This window comes from Tursiops truncatus, chromosome 2 (assembly GCF_011762595.2).
Source record: "Tursiops truncatus isolate mTurTru1 chromosome 2, mTurTru1.mat.Y, whole genome shotgun sequence".
In the NCBI taxonomy this organism is placed as follows: Eukaryota; Metazoa; Chordata; class Mammalia; order Artiodactyla; family Delphinidae; genus Tursiops; species Tursiops truncatus.
This window is the reverse complement of record NC_047035.1, coordinates 170,035,273-170,050,457: the sequence shown is the minus strand read 5'-3', so window position 1 is coordinate 170,050,457 and position 15,185 is coordinate 170,035,273. Positions and strand designations below refer to the sequence as shown.

At 40.5% G+C, this 15,185-nt stretch overlaps 1 pseudogene; it reads right to left on the bottom strand.

The window, feature by feature from the left end:
* Positions 1–341: 341 nt before the first annotated feature.
* LOC101338209 (small ribosomal subunit protein uS8-like) lies at positions 342–730 on the bottom strand (annotated as a pseudogene).
* Positions 731–15,185: the final 14,455 nt, after the last annotated feature.

Genomic DNA, 15,185 nt, shown 5'->3' with positions numbered 1-15,185 from the left:
GAAAATCAGAAAGAATTAAGAGGATTAACAGTTGATATTGACAAAGAGGCAACACTTGAAGAGAACAACTAGAATATTGAGCAGGTGGAGGTGATAAGACCAGAGTAAAGAAAGATAACCAGACCTCGAGTGAGTACTTACACTGCCGGGATATAGAACAGGTTCTGATTTATATAAAAAGGTGGAGAGCAAGAGGTTGGGTCTTAAGGAGATTCAAAGAACATGGAAGGTAGAGTTCCCAATTCTAAAGAGCTTACACATTATACTTTGTGTGTGTCTGTGTGTGTGTGTGTGTGTGTGTGTCCACTGAGGCATTTTAAGTGCACAGATGTATTACATCCCTAGAAAAAGAATCCCAGGATTTTCCCTCCTGTGTGTTTTCATATTGCTTCAAGGTCCATGATGCCAGCTGAGGTTGGCAGTACAGTGAAATCAAACTGACGTGAAGGGAGCGGGTTATTCTACCATTTTTCCAGATCTTTGAATTGCACATCAAATCTGGGGTTGATCACTCCACACCAGCTTAGCCTGCCTGTTAGGTTCACAACAATTTTCCCAGCTCTGTGATCAATGATTTCAAACTCGCCAACGTAACCATATGCTTCACCATCACAGTTAGAAACTGCATGATGACTTCGGAGGATGGCCTAATGAGAACCTGGGGTTTGCCTCTCTTTTCAGCATCGTTGATGCTCTTGAGAGTATCCGCCAGGACCTTCATGGGCACCATGACAGTGACACGGAAAGATGGCGGAAAGCGACACTTTTTCATTAACGATAACCTGGACCAAGTGTCATAGCAAGAAATAATAATTTAATAATCAGGGATTATTATCAGCTTAAATAATACCTATAATATGAATATTATAATTTTATATACAAATATATGTTATATATAAATATTATACATTTACAACTATATTTCCCTTTCATAAACTAAGTCATAGGTTAAAACCCCACAAGTAAACAACAGTGTCCTACTGTAGAGCGTAGGGAACTATATTCAATATCCCGTGATAAGCCATAATGGAAAAGAATATGAAAAAGAATATGTGTGCATATATATATGTATATATATAACTGAATCACTTTGCTGTACAGCAGAAATTAACATGACATTGCAAATCAACTACACTTCAATCAAGTTAAAAAATAAAAATTCAAACTTAAAAAACCCCCACAAGTATATTTAAAATTTGCATTTGTCATCTTGAAACAGGAACTGACGCATTTAGTGCTTTCCAACGAATAAGCCCTACAATCACCATTTGAATGCTGAAAACTCTCCAGCTCCTCTCAAAAGCCACTCATCACATTACAACTAACTATAAAGTGGACCCAAAATTAATGCCTGTACTTTCATTCTTGTAGGGGCAACGAATCCTGACGATTTGGGGGACATGAATGCTTTGACAGTATGGATCTTTCTCCCAAGTTTATATATTCCACTGTAGATGGTTTTTGTTCCCATAGACCAACCATTTAAAAGATGTGTAGTTGTGTTTTCTATGCAAAAATTAATGAGTACTTCCGGACATAAAAATGGAACTAAATTAAAATTGACAAATAAAGAAAAATAAAATTTGAACTCTGCTCACATGTCAACAAGCAGCTGAATTTTGTTTTGCCTTGAATAAGATGAAATTATCATGAGGGCTTGGTTACAGTGATGTCCATGTCGGGGTAAAGTCTGACATCTATTCAATTTTGACTTTTCTTTCCGATGGCCGTAACTGCTGAAAAGTCCAATACACGAAACTCTGAGGAGGTGTCAATAAAATCAGAATTCTATAGTTCATTGTGAGACAGGCCTGGGGCCCTTTGCTGCAGTGCTGCAATGCTTGCCTCTGGACAAATGTCTCCTCAAGCTACAAAACACAAGTAAACTATAAGGGACTAAAAATAACTGTGTGTGTGCACAGTTGGGGCAAATTCTGGCCAAAAGATACAAAAAGACCAAAAAAAGCCCAACTGCCACTTCTGAAGAGCCAGGAGCAAAAACAAGGTGTCGGGAGCAAAAGCAGGGTACTGCGCATGCCCCCTGCACTCAACCCCACAAAGTGGTGGGCAAAACACCTAAGCCACCCTTCCGGCCCGACCCCTGGACCCATCCCTACCCTCACCCCATATAGGGAACCAGCCTGCCTCCCTCAGCAAGGGAACTTGTTGCTTGTCCTCACTCCCCTCTGCTGCAGCAGGGGCCCTAATAAAGCCTTGCCTGAATTTCTTGTCTGGCCTCTGATCAATTTCTATTGATTAAGGAGGCCAAGAACCCTGATTGGTAACAACTGTGTTAGAAGAGCCCAGGCTCATATCAAGATTCCCTGGAAACCCCAATTCTTTAAATGTAACTAATGCCCCCTCATTTCCTTTGTCTATGAGGTGACCTTAGGAAAAATCTGCAACCCTGATACTGTCCTCAAAGATAAGAATTTTTTGAAAAGGAGACAAGCCATAAGCAGAGACCTCAGGGCTTATGCTGTTAGGAGCCTCCAACCTTCTCATCCCCTCACTCTCTCGTCTTCTCTTTCACCACCCCTCAAACCGATTTGCTTCCATACTTGAGTCCTTGCCTATTCCCACCCATCAACAACCTTCTCCAGAGTTCAACCAACTCTGTGTCCCTATGCAACAGCCAAGGAGGACCCCAAGCCCACTGCTGCCAGAGAGAAGGACGGCAACCCAAGTGTGGTCTGAACCATTTCCCGCCAGAAGCACCGTTAACACCGTGATTGGGTTTTGTAACAGACGGTTCCCTTATGAAGCCATTATGAGCAAACCAGGTGGGCTGGCCTTTGGGCTAATCCCATTTGTTCGTATCAAAAGATACGTTCCAAGTTCCACACAACCCATCAACACTGGCTTTGGTAGCACCGTGTGTTCAGAGCCCAGGCGCCGCTTTCAGAGGGAGTCACATTGGTTACCAGACACAAGTTGCACCCTCTTTAGTTTTACTAGAACAGGGCCGAGATCCAGGTTTATTTTATTCCTGTGGGAATAAATATATGACTGAAGCCTATCCATGGCCCAAGTGTCAGACACAGAAGTTAACATTAAAAGAAATAAAAATGGAAGGTAAAATCTTCTAACCATCTGGTTTTTTTTCCACTGCCAGGCAGATTTCTATTTTCTTAATATTTTGGTCTAAGAGCAGAGTGGAGAGCTGCCATTTTCACTGTGCTATCCCACAGAGCCTTCTTGGGCCAACTAAGCTAACAGGGAAGCTGAAGGCATCATGGGTTGTCTCAGATTAGAGAGCTAACCTCTCTCCTGACTGCCATCTTCCCAACTTGGTAAAAGTCGAGCCTTACTGGGCTACATCTCAACGGATTCCTAATTAGCTTTGGCCTTGTGTCCTTAGAGGCTAAGATCTCTGTAGAACATTAAGTTGGACATGGAGAGAATGTCCTTGGAAGTGTACACACTCAGACAGAACGTAACTCCCCGTGCATTTTCAGGTCCTAAATCGCTCCACTAGTATCTCCACTCTTAGCTGCTAGTTAATGAGAATGAAGCCGCTGTTTTAAATCTGCTGGATAATGTATGACTAATTGAAGACATACAGGTTTGTCTTGCCTCTCACACTATTATAATCTCGTGGTCCCGCCAAACGCACAAATCTTCATCACAGCAAGCTCTCTGTGTTTGTGGTGGCAAACCTCCAGAACAGTGTTGTTTGGCAAAAACAGGAGTGTTTTTAGCAACAAAATCCAAGACAATTGTGTGCTAAAACGTGAACCCAGTATAGCGAGGGCCAATTAACTGAGCATCTGTTGCATCTGGGCCCAAGCTATTAACCTCAATCTTGATTATCTTCACGTGTAAAACAAAGGAATCCCAGGTCTAGGCGTACTTTACTTTTTTTTTTTTTTCACATAAATCAGAGATCCAAATTTGTTTGCAAATGTTCTCTGGACGTTTGAAGCCCTTTGGATAATTCAGTGGAGTTTTCTGTTTGCTTGTTTTAGTTTCTTGTGAAATTTGTTCTTTAAAGGTCTACTTAAATGTTTAGGCTTATATGCCTAATGTAAGAAATCATCTGTCAGATGGCACGATTTTGAATGAAACTAAAAGAAACTCCAAGTCAAAGTGACTTAATAAAGAGTATTTAGGACCCACGTACCTGAAAAGTCGAGGAGTGAGGAAGACATCAGACGCGGTGGAATTAGAACTTTAGCTCCGTTTATCTGTGCTTTCAGTTTCCTACTCCAGGATGGCTGCCAGCAACTGGGGTTACGTACCACCTCCTTCCTAACCTGGAGGAGAAAGTGCCTCACCTCGCGTCTCTCGTTCTATAAACCTGAACGAATCATAGTAGCTATTAGAATGCCAGGCGTTGATTGGTTTATGCCTGGGGCACGAGCTTCATCCCCCCACCAATCACATGGCCGGAAAGAGGCACAGGCTGTTTGGCTTACGCCAGTCAGAGCCTCGCCGTAGAGTTCCTGCTGGGTTCAGCCCACCTGAACCACCTGGATACTCTGCAATGGGGTGGGGGCGGGGGGCTGTGGTTCACCTAGAAATGGGAGAGGTGATGGATGCTACAAAAGCAACTATTGAATGCCAACGGCACCATTTTCTTCAAAAAAAAGAAAAAAACTGCTTTTTCTTTTTCGAATTGTCATGAGACTACAGATATTGTTTAGAAGCAGCATTTAATTTTTTTTTGGAGTCGAAAGAGAAAGATAGAAATAGGACCGTATTAATCTACACAAAAGAACAATTTTATCAATATTATCACGGTTAGGAGTCCAAGCGTTCTGGAATCTGAGTCCTTTGATTTAAATTGTGTCTCCGTCACTTACTAGCTGCATGATATTGGGTAAGTCAATTGGCATCTGTGTCTCGGTAAATGAGGATGACAGTAGTGCCTACATCATCAGCACTAAATGAAAGCACACATGCAAATAAATCTTGTAGCAATAATAAGTGCGCCATGATGTTACCCATCCTTCACAATGTGGCTTCTATGGGCAGGGACCTCGCCTGCCTTATTCACTGCTGTAACCCCAGTGGCTGGCATATAATAGGTGTCCGATAAATACTTGTGGGAAGAATGAATGAATCTCCTTTCCTCCATCTCTAACTCTCAACATAAGAGTAAAGAAGAGGAAAGAGTTAAGCAAATTAGAGGCCAGTACAGCTGGAGCCAGTTCTTGGTTGACGGCCAGCACGAAAATCCAGGAGGAACAGGGTTTGGAGTTGTAGAGCCACTTTGACTGCGGTTGGAAAAGTGCAGCTGACAGGGTCTGGAAGAGAAGAGAGAAGTGTTTGCTAAATCCCACAGCACGGGCATTTTTTCTTTCTTTCTTTCTTTTTAAGCCTGAGAAGCAAAGGATGAAACTGTATCATCTGGTTCAGTAACATAATCTTAAAATAAAATGAAAAAATCGGGGAGTTTCTCTGTGGGAAAAGAGAACAGGAGGATTCAAAGGAAAAAAGACAATGGAGAATTTAATCCAAAACATCTAAAAGCATGTCTTTTTTTCAGGGATTTTCAGATATTGTCTACAGAAAGAGAAAAAAAATTGAAAGAGAGAGAAGAATACAACTGTGAAGATGTTTCAAACATGAGGACTCACATGAATCTTAAAAAAATACCTACAAGAATTCCTTATTCGTGCAGATAAACATGCTCAATTTGGATCCTCCCCCTTCCCCTCTCCCCCAAATCTTTATCAGCTGGGCTTCTACCAAGATGTGGCAGAATATGGACTACACATGGGCCCTGCTCAGTGAGAAGAAACAAAACTAAGCTAAACTCTGCTCCCAACACACAGTAAGTGAATATTCACTTTGGAATATTCAGAGAAACAATATAAAACAGAAGTCGTGTGGAAGACATAACAAATGCACCATTTCACATTTTTGTTTTAAATACACTGTTTAGTTTAGAATAGCTTTAGATTTACAGCAAGCTTACCAAAAAAAAAAAAAAAAGTACAGGTAGTTTCCATATATACCCTGTGCCCAGTATCCCCTGTTAAGATCTAACATGAATATGTTCATTAATCATAACTAATGAACCAATATTGACACTTTGTTATTAACTGAAGCTCATACCTTATTCAGATGTCTTCAGTTTTTACCTAGTGCTTTGCTCCAGGATTCCATCCAGGGTCTCACATCACAGTTAGTCATCATGTCTCCTTAGGATCCATTAAACTGTGACAGTTTTAGACTTTGCTTCTTTTGGGTGACCTGGACACTTTGGAGAAATTCTGTAAAGTGGTCCTCAATTTGGGTTTGTCTGATGTTTTTCTTTTGCTTCGACTGGGATTATAGTTTGGGGGAGGTAAAGTGCCGTTCTCACTACGTCATATCAAGGGTACATTATCAACATGAATTACCACTGATGATGTTAATCTTCTGTACTTTTACCCCCTTTCCATACTGTATCTTTGGAAGAAAGTCACTGCACACAGTGTAGGGAGTTGTGCTCTACCTCCTCAAGGGGGCAGTATCCACATACATTTTTTAAAAATTCTAATGTATAGGAATTTGTCTCTTCTCCCCACTTATCTGTATATTCAGTCATTTATATTAGTATGGACTTGCATTAGTCTACTAGGGCTGCCATAACAAAATACCATAGACTGGGTGGCTTCAATAATAGAAATTAATTTTCTTGCTGTTCTGGAGGCTGGAACTCTAAGATCTAGGTAATAGGAGGGTTGGTTCCTGATGAGACCTCTCTCCTCAGTTTACAGATGGCTACCTTCTCACCATATCCTCACTGTGCACATACCAAGAGAGAAGGATTTCTGGTGTCTCTTCCTCTTAAAAGGGCACTAGTCCTTTGGGACTAGGACCCCACCCTTATGACCTCATTTAGCCTTATTTACTTCCTTAAAGGCCCTATTTCCAAATAGAGTATCACCGGGGGTTAGGGCTTCAGCAAATAATTTGGCAGGGGGAGGATACAATTCAGCCCATAACAGGGCTCAGAATTATTTATTTTAGACTTTGGGTTATAATCCAATACTATATTATTTATTTTGCTCTTCAAGTAGCCTGTGGGAGCTCTTTCAGCTGACTCTTGTGTCCCCTTGACATATCCCATCAGTTTGGTTTTTGAGCACTTCCTTATTTTCTGTGCTACAAGATACCCCAGGTTCATCTTGTATATTACATGCTCCAGCCTTAGAATCAGCTGTTTCTCCAAAGGAGCTGAATTCCTTCTATTGGACAATGGTATCAGAAACCCAGATCTGGTTCCTGGGTTTGCTTGTTGCTATTGAGTGCTATTGCCTCTAGGCCCTCTCGGCAATAGCAGTTCTTTTAGTGCTTTTTATGTTGACTTTTCAGAGTCTGATATAGTGTCTTGTCCCAAACCTAAAAAGGAGAAATAGGTTGATAGAAAAGGTAAGTTCTTGGGAATCAGACAGAAATCCTGTGATTTATCATCAGGTTTCACCACTTACCAGACAAGTAACCTCCTGCAAGTTACTTACCCCATAAAGTTTAGGTTTCCTTATTTTTAAAATGGAATATTTAAAAATATGTTAAGAGATTATGTACATAAAGGGCAAAGCAAACCACAAAGCTCATGATCAATAAATATTAGTAACCCCTTATCATATGATGGGCCACCTATTATGTCTGCAATTTGGACTTTTGAGCAAGAGATAACTGCACAAAAACTACTTTGGTAAGTAGTTTTCTCCACATGCAAAATCCAATGCAAGAATAAGTTGACTTATTTATGAAGATTCTGTCCTGTATTTCAAACTAGCTATCGGACAACTCTAAATGGGTATATAGATATTACTTCAAATTTGAAATATTTTAAGCTAAATTCTTTTCCCTAAACTGAGTCCCACGTTGGAATTTTTTTTTTTTTTTTTTTGGCTGTGCTACGTGGCTGGTGGGATCTTAGTTGCCCAACTAGGGATTCAACCCGCCCCCATGGCAGTGAAAGCTCCAAGTCCTAACCACTGGACTGCCAGGGAATTCTCCCAACATTAGATTTTTACATTTCTAAAAGGAGTAGTACCATAGTTTATCCTAATTATCCAGATTCAAAATCTGATAATACCAGACTAGATATTTCAGACTAACCCTCCTGCTAAGTATAATTTTAAAATATTGACAAAGGAGACAGAGAAAGAAAAATACCATATTGCTTATATGTGAAATCTAAAAAAAAAAAAAATGGTATAAATGAATCTATTTACAAAAAAGAAATAGAGTCACAGATATACAAAACAAACTTATGGTTACCAAGGGGGAAAGAGAGGGCCATAAACTGGGAGATTGGGATTGATATATACACACTACTATATATAAAATAGATAACTAATAAGAACCTACTGTATAGCATAGGGAACTCTATTCAATACTCTGTAACGACCTATATGGGAATAGGTTCACTTTGCTGTACAGCACAAACTAACTCAACATTCAATAAAAATTAATTAAAATTTTTTTAAAATAAAATATTGACAAAGTATCTTTCGATAGTCTTAAAGACATAGGAGCATTTATAAGTCATTAAGGAATTGTCAAGCCAGTGACCAATAGAAGAAGGAAATTCAGAGAGGGTAGCCAATATCTGGAGCCATTTTTCCCTAGAAGAATTTTCTATTCCTCTAATGAAATGGAATACTGAGAGGCTGGGGTGGATAGGACTTAATGGGACGAAGGGAACAAAAATCGTAATCCATGGTCTTGCAAAGAGGTTGTTCAATGGCAAATACTCCATATTTAGTGTTGAGATTCTAAACGTCTATACTCTAAGGAGGAATTGGAAATAGATTGGCCCTCCCAGGGACTGAAGCTCAGCTTCAAGTCATCTCAATCTCTGGAAATTGATTAAAATGAGTGAGTGGTATGACTGCTCATAGTCCCCTGCCAAAAATAAGCATTAAATACTATTTGAATGAAGAGGACATCACTGCAGGGCTCAAGTTACTTGTGTAGTTTTTCATATATGATACCCTGGCATTTAATTTTTTTAGTATGTTCTTATTTGAAAGGCACCAAGTAAACAAGATAATGTGATCAAAACACAAGAGAAACAACAGATGATATAAATAAACCCCTCCCCCATAATTCACATAATGAAGTTAACAGACACAATCTTTAAAATAACTCCAAAAATGTTTAATAAAACAAAAACCAAGATTGAGATCTTTGACAGAGAACTGGAAACTATAAAAATAAAATAACCTATGGCAATTCTTTAACTTAAGGGTACACTAACCAAATTTTAGAATTTGATGGACCAATTTAGTAGCAGATTAGTCACAATTATAGAGCTAATCAGTGAACTGGTAGATAAATCACAAGAAAATATTAAGATGAAACATGTAGAACAAAACAGATGGAAAATATCAACATAAAATAACAATAGAGGCTCTACTGTGAGAAGGTCAAACATACACTAATTGGAGTCTCGAAAGAAGATGAGAGAGACAGTGGGAAAGAAGGAATACTTGAAGAGATAATAACTGAGAATTTTTTTAAAGATGAAAGATATTAACCCACAGGTTCAAGAAGTTCTATACCTCATGAAGTATAAATAAAAAGAAAATCACAACTACACATATAAAAAGCACTAAAACAAAAACTTTTCACTACCCATCCCCACTGGATTGCACCATCCTAATTCTGACCTTTATTTTTTCACAAGTAGACTAATATATTTATGTAACTACTATTCTCTATTTCTCCCTCATTTACAAAGCTGTCAAATTAATATTCCTCAAACATCATTTCTTATCCAGAAAATACTCAGAATTATTTGGTAACCTCTCTACAACCTGATATTGCCCAAAGGAATGTTAATTGAGAAGGATCAACTAAGACAGCAGGACCCAAGGTCCCCAGTGAAGGGCAAGCACATGTGGATAAGTGAAAGGAAAGATTACATAATTCCATGAGTAATCCATAAGCAATCAGAAGTGTAAGTAATAATAATGACTAACACTCATAATGCTTTTCATATGGACCCTCATAGGTTGATGTATTTTAACTCATTTAGTCCTCACAACTCCATATGATATACTGTTAGTATCTTCATTTTACAGTTGGGGAAACAGAGATGGTAAGTAACTTGCCCATGGTCACACAGCTAAGTGACAAAGCTGAGCTATGGACCCATATATCTGGCTCCAGAACCCATGTTCTTAATACCTACTGTCTCTGCACGTATGAGCAGCAATGGTTTCTAAACAGAATCATAGGACTGAGCTGACAGCAAGGATTAGAGTTCAGTAGAGAAATGTTAACAGTGTTTAGAGCTAATCTCTCATCTCCCAAGAGTGAGATTCACGTGAATGAGATCACACTGTGACTAAGGGCTAGACAGCGATCTTAATATCACTATAAAAAGAATTAAGTTTTAGAGCCCTTCTCTCCCTGGGATTACCATTATTTCCACGATTTGGTATGAAAATACGTAGTGGCACAGGTTTTTCAGGGATTTCATAGGAAGTCACTCTAACATCTACATTGAACAAGTCCTCCTCGCAAACCAGTTGAAAAATGGCTAAGCTTAATCCATTTGGTTTAGTTTTCTCCCTCCAGAAATGCTACTTGGCATCTTTCTTTTTCTTTTATGAGAGTGTTTTAACTTTCATCTTCTGGTTTTAATTTAACTCGTCATATTTCTAGTTTTTTGTGCATGTGCCCAGAGGCCTCTGGGAAAAGGACACATTTTTTAATAAGTCAAAACAATAAAAACCAGAAAGGTCAACTTAAGTCAATTAGTAACGTTTCAAGCAATCTAAGTAGAAGACAAGAAATTCACTTCCAGCCTTCAAATTGTTCTCTCAAAGACTGCTAACCCTAAAGACGCAGACGTAGGGAATGGACTTGAGGACACGGGGAGGGGAAGGGTAAGCTGGGAAGAAGTGAGAGAGTGGCATGGACATATATACACAACTAAATGTAAAATAGATAGCTAGTGGGAAGCAGCCGCATAGCACAGGGAGATCAGCTCGGTGCTTTTTGACCACCTAGAGGAGCGGGATAGGGAGGGTGGGAGGGAGACGCAAGAGGGAGAGGATATGGGGATACATGTTTATGTATAGCTGATTCACTTTGTTATAAAGCAGAAACTAACACACCATTGTAAAGCAATTATACTCCAATAAAGATGTTAAAAAAAAAAAAAAGAAGACTGCTAACCCTGGAAACAGACTAGGGCATTCCTGCACAGAGAGAATTAAAGTGATCAAGGTCATGGGTACAGATAACTTAACTGTCATGGTAAGCAGGAAGCCTTTGAATGTAAGTTACACAGATGACAAAATGCATGGATACCATAGGAGGCGTATGGCATTCTATAGGGGCTCTAAATGTCCTAACTTGGTTCCATGTCTTAGCACAGATGAATTCTGCTAAGATTGAACTTTTCTAAGTCAGGGGCCCCAAGGGACCCCAAGCCATAGGGTCCCTTGTTTTCCAGATTGGTGTGAGCAGAGTAACAACCTCATCTTTTTTTAAAGTTGCATCATTAATAGTCCATTTTATTCTTTGGTTGATCATGTGGCCATGTTCTTCGGAGGTAAGTGCTCTCCTAAAACCTTCCCCACACCCATTCTTCTCTAACCACCCCCTGTTAGTTTTGCTCCTGGCACTCACCCACTTAATTCTATTCTTATCAGGTTGCCATCTCCTCACTGCATCATAAGCTCCAGGAAGGGAAGAACTGTATCTCTTAAATTCACAAGCGTATCTCCAGGGCTGGCACAGTACCTAAGACATAGTTGGCGCTCATATTTGTTGATGGCATAAAAAGAAGGAATAAACAAATAACAAAGTTAGGTAGGCCAGTGAGACTGAGTGGAATAGAGTCCTTGCACGAGTGACATGGAAATCTGATTTGATTAATAGCTAGCTGGGAAAATATGAAATACTGTTTTTATGGGCAAATTCTTTCCTACCCTCCCTCGTCCCTTCTTTCCTTCCTTCTCTCCTTATTTTCTCTCTTCTTTTTCCCTTTTTACCTGATTTGCAAAGCTACCACAAGGAAATAAAGATGGTGATAAACGTGAGAGAGACCAACTCAAATTTGGGAACTTTGTCATGAAAAGGTCATCTAAATGGTGAGACTACATTTTTTCACAAGAAAATCTCACACGCTTTAATAGGGTCACAGACACTAGAGGGCAGTCCTAGACACCCTCCTAGCATCTTCCCACCGTGGAATAAACACAGCAACCTAGTTTGGGGTTTAAAACACACTCAGAGGGCTTCCTTGGTGGGGCAGTGGTTAAGAATCCGCCTGGCGGTGCAGGAAACACGGGTTTGAGCCCTGGTCCAGGAAGATCCCACATGCCGCGGAGCAACTAAGCCCATGTGTCACAACTACTGAGCCTGCACTCTAGAGCCCGTGCTCCGCAACAAGAGAAGCCACTGCAATGAGAAGCCCGCACACCGCAACGAAGAGTAGTCCCCGCTCGCCGCAACTAGAGAAAGCCCAGGCGCAGCAACAAGGACCCAACACAGCCAAAAATAAATAAATAAAATTTAAAAAAAAAGAAAAAAGAAAACACACTCAGATCATCAATCAGATGCTCCAGCCTTCATCTCCTCCCGTAAGTGGAGGACTCCTCTGTGACTCGCCCACCTATTTGTAGGAGACCTTTGTGTCTCGCCGGAGTCCTTCAACATCCTCCAAGGGCCTCCAAAGGCCACAGCTGCTGTCTCCCCCTGGAGCCCACAACTATTTACCCTTGTCCTGGGTCCACAGAGATGCCTGCAGGATTGTGTTCACAAAAGCCTCTGCTTTCAAGTCCTGGTGCAATGGGGTCAGTGTTTGTGTCCAGCCCACCCCCCCTCCCCCATGCATATGTTGAAATCCCAACCGCCAATGTGATAGTATTGGGAGGTGGGACCTTTGGGAGGTCATGAGGGTGGAGCCCCATGATGGAATTAGTGCCTTACAAAAGGAACCCCAGAGGACTTTCTCACCCCCTTTCTGCCATGTGAGAATACAATGAGAAGTAAGCCGCCCAGTCTATGGTATTTAGTTAACGGCTGCCTGAATGAATTAAGACGCCTGGCACGTGCACAGGTGGGGAGAATGCCTCACTCCTCTTAAGTGACTCTCTTTCCGCAGCACCAGAGTTTGAGGCCCTGCACCCTAACACCCTATTGAAATTTAACAATAATAAAGCCCCTCGAATATATTCCCACAGCCTCCTAGGCACTGGACTCAAACATAAGCTTTTGGAGAACTGCACTTCCCAACTGCTAGACTCCACATTTACAACTAAGATGTTGTGAACTTTTTCCCATGGAAGTTCGCTTTAGTCACTGTGGCCAACCCATCAGACGTGTGTAGGTTTTTCAAGGTTCTGCAGTGAACTGGCCCTAATTAAAATCTGTCAATCAAGGTCTTGCGTATAAGCTCAGCTGCCTGGGGTCTTTGACTCTCAGGAAGATTTATCCTCGGATGTCCAGGTTCTGGAAGAACATCATTGGCCTCAGTTACCTTCCTTTTTTAGAGAAGGAATTGTTTTATTTATTTTTATTTTTGCTTAAAGCAGAGTTGTTTTTAAAAGGCTCATTCTAAAAAGAGATCGAGTCAGAGTCTGGTGGGAATTTTCCTTCAGCTGAACCAACTGCTGGCTGTGCTTGAACGTCTGCCAGCACGGGGGCCACTGCTGCAGCACTTTTAACTTAAAAGTGGCTAATAAAATCACGAAGGGAAATCATAAAAGAGAATGACAAACAAAATTATCAAAAAGAAAAAAAAAAGATTTTACTATAATGAGATTCATCCTCCAGGGACCAGAAAGAGAAAATTTGCAGACATAAGCTTATGCTAGCAGAGACACTTGACACATTTAAAAGTTGTTTGCCCAAAGTAAGTTTCATTGACCAGTGTTTACTAATCAGTGGTTTCTAATATTGCAGAAACTCTGAGTCCAGTTGGGCAAAAAAAAAGAAAAAAAAAATCAAACCAAAACCAAAGAAAGAAACCAAAAAACCCCTGAGATTACCTCAGTTACCCAAAATACAAGAAGAGATTGAAAAACTACCTTCCATTTGTGGTGCATTCGTTTTTAAAGCTGATGGAATCTTCAAGAACACATTGTTTTTACACTGGCTTATTTTGTAAATGGTTCAACATACTGAAATTGTGGTTGTATTAATGAAACAATCAGATCGGGACTCCCCTAGCTCTTGATTTGGAGGCAGGATCACTTTTTATCACATAAAGAAACAGATTTAAACATAGCGGGGAGGGACTTCCCCAGTGGTCCAGCGGTAAAGACTCTGCCTTCCAAGGCAGGGGACGCAGCTTCGATCCCTGGTCGGGGAACTAAGATCCTACATGCCACGGGGCACCTAAGCCCATACACCTCAACTACTGAGCCCACGTGCTGCAAACTACAGAGCCCACGTGCCCTGGAGCCCTCACACCACAACTAGAGAGAAGCCCCCGTGCCGCAACGAAGACCCGACACAGCCCCAAAAATTAAGAAAATAAATAAGTTAAAGAAATAAATATTTTCAAAAATTGTTAAGAAATAAAATAAACAGTGGGGAATAGTAATTGGTTATTAAGTTACAAATGTATTTGGTCTTCTGTTACAAAGTATGCACTAATGGTTAAATGTTACATCTCTATTTTTAAGTACTTCATACATGGCTACAACCCAGAGAGTATTTTTTTTTCCCTAGGGTACTCTTTACTTATTTATTTTTGGAACGTTTGGGCCAAATCTGTTCCATCCTTGCCCTTTGGGTTCTTCTCTTTTCTGTTTAGGCAAACAACTATGTACACCTTTCTCAGTATTAAATATACACACGTACTCACTCACATGACAAACAATTCCCAGACTTGCTTTTCTGACAAATAAATCAGTGCTAGTAGATCTTTAAAATGTCAAACTTCTCATTCAGCATAAGACCTGTCACTGTCCATGCGTTTCTCTGACGGCACCCCAAGTTTTACTGATTGGCATGGTTCCCACATGTCAGAAGAGCGCAATGTTCAAGACACCTATGCAGACCTATTCTGTCCCTGTAATTATTGCAGATTTTTTTTTCTGACTTCTTGGAAGATTTACTACTCTCCCAGGCTCTTGGTCTCCCAGGGAGGTCAAAGAGCTTCAGGTAAGTTTGCTTTCCTCCACTCTTTGAATACCAAGGTACCACCAAACCCTTTTCTGAGACCTCTTAACACACTGCTACATTATGCCACGTCTCAATCATGACTCATGGGC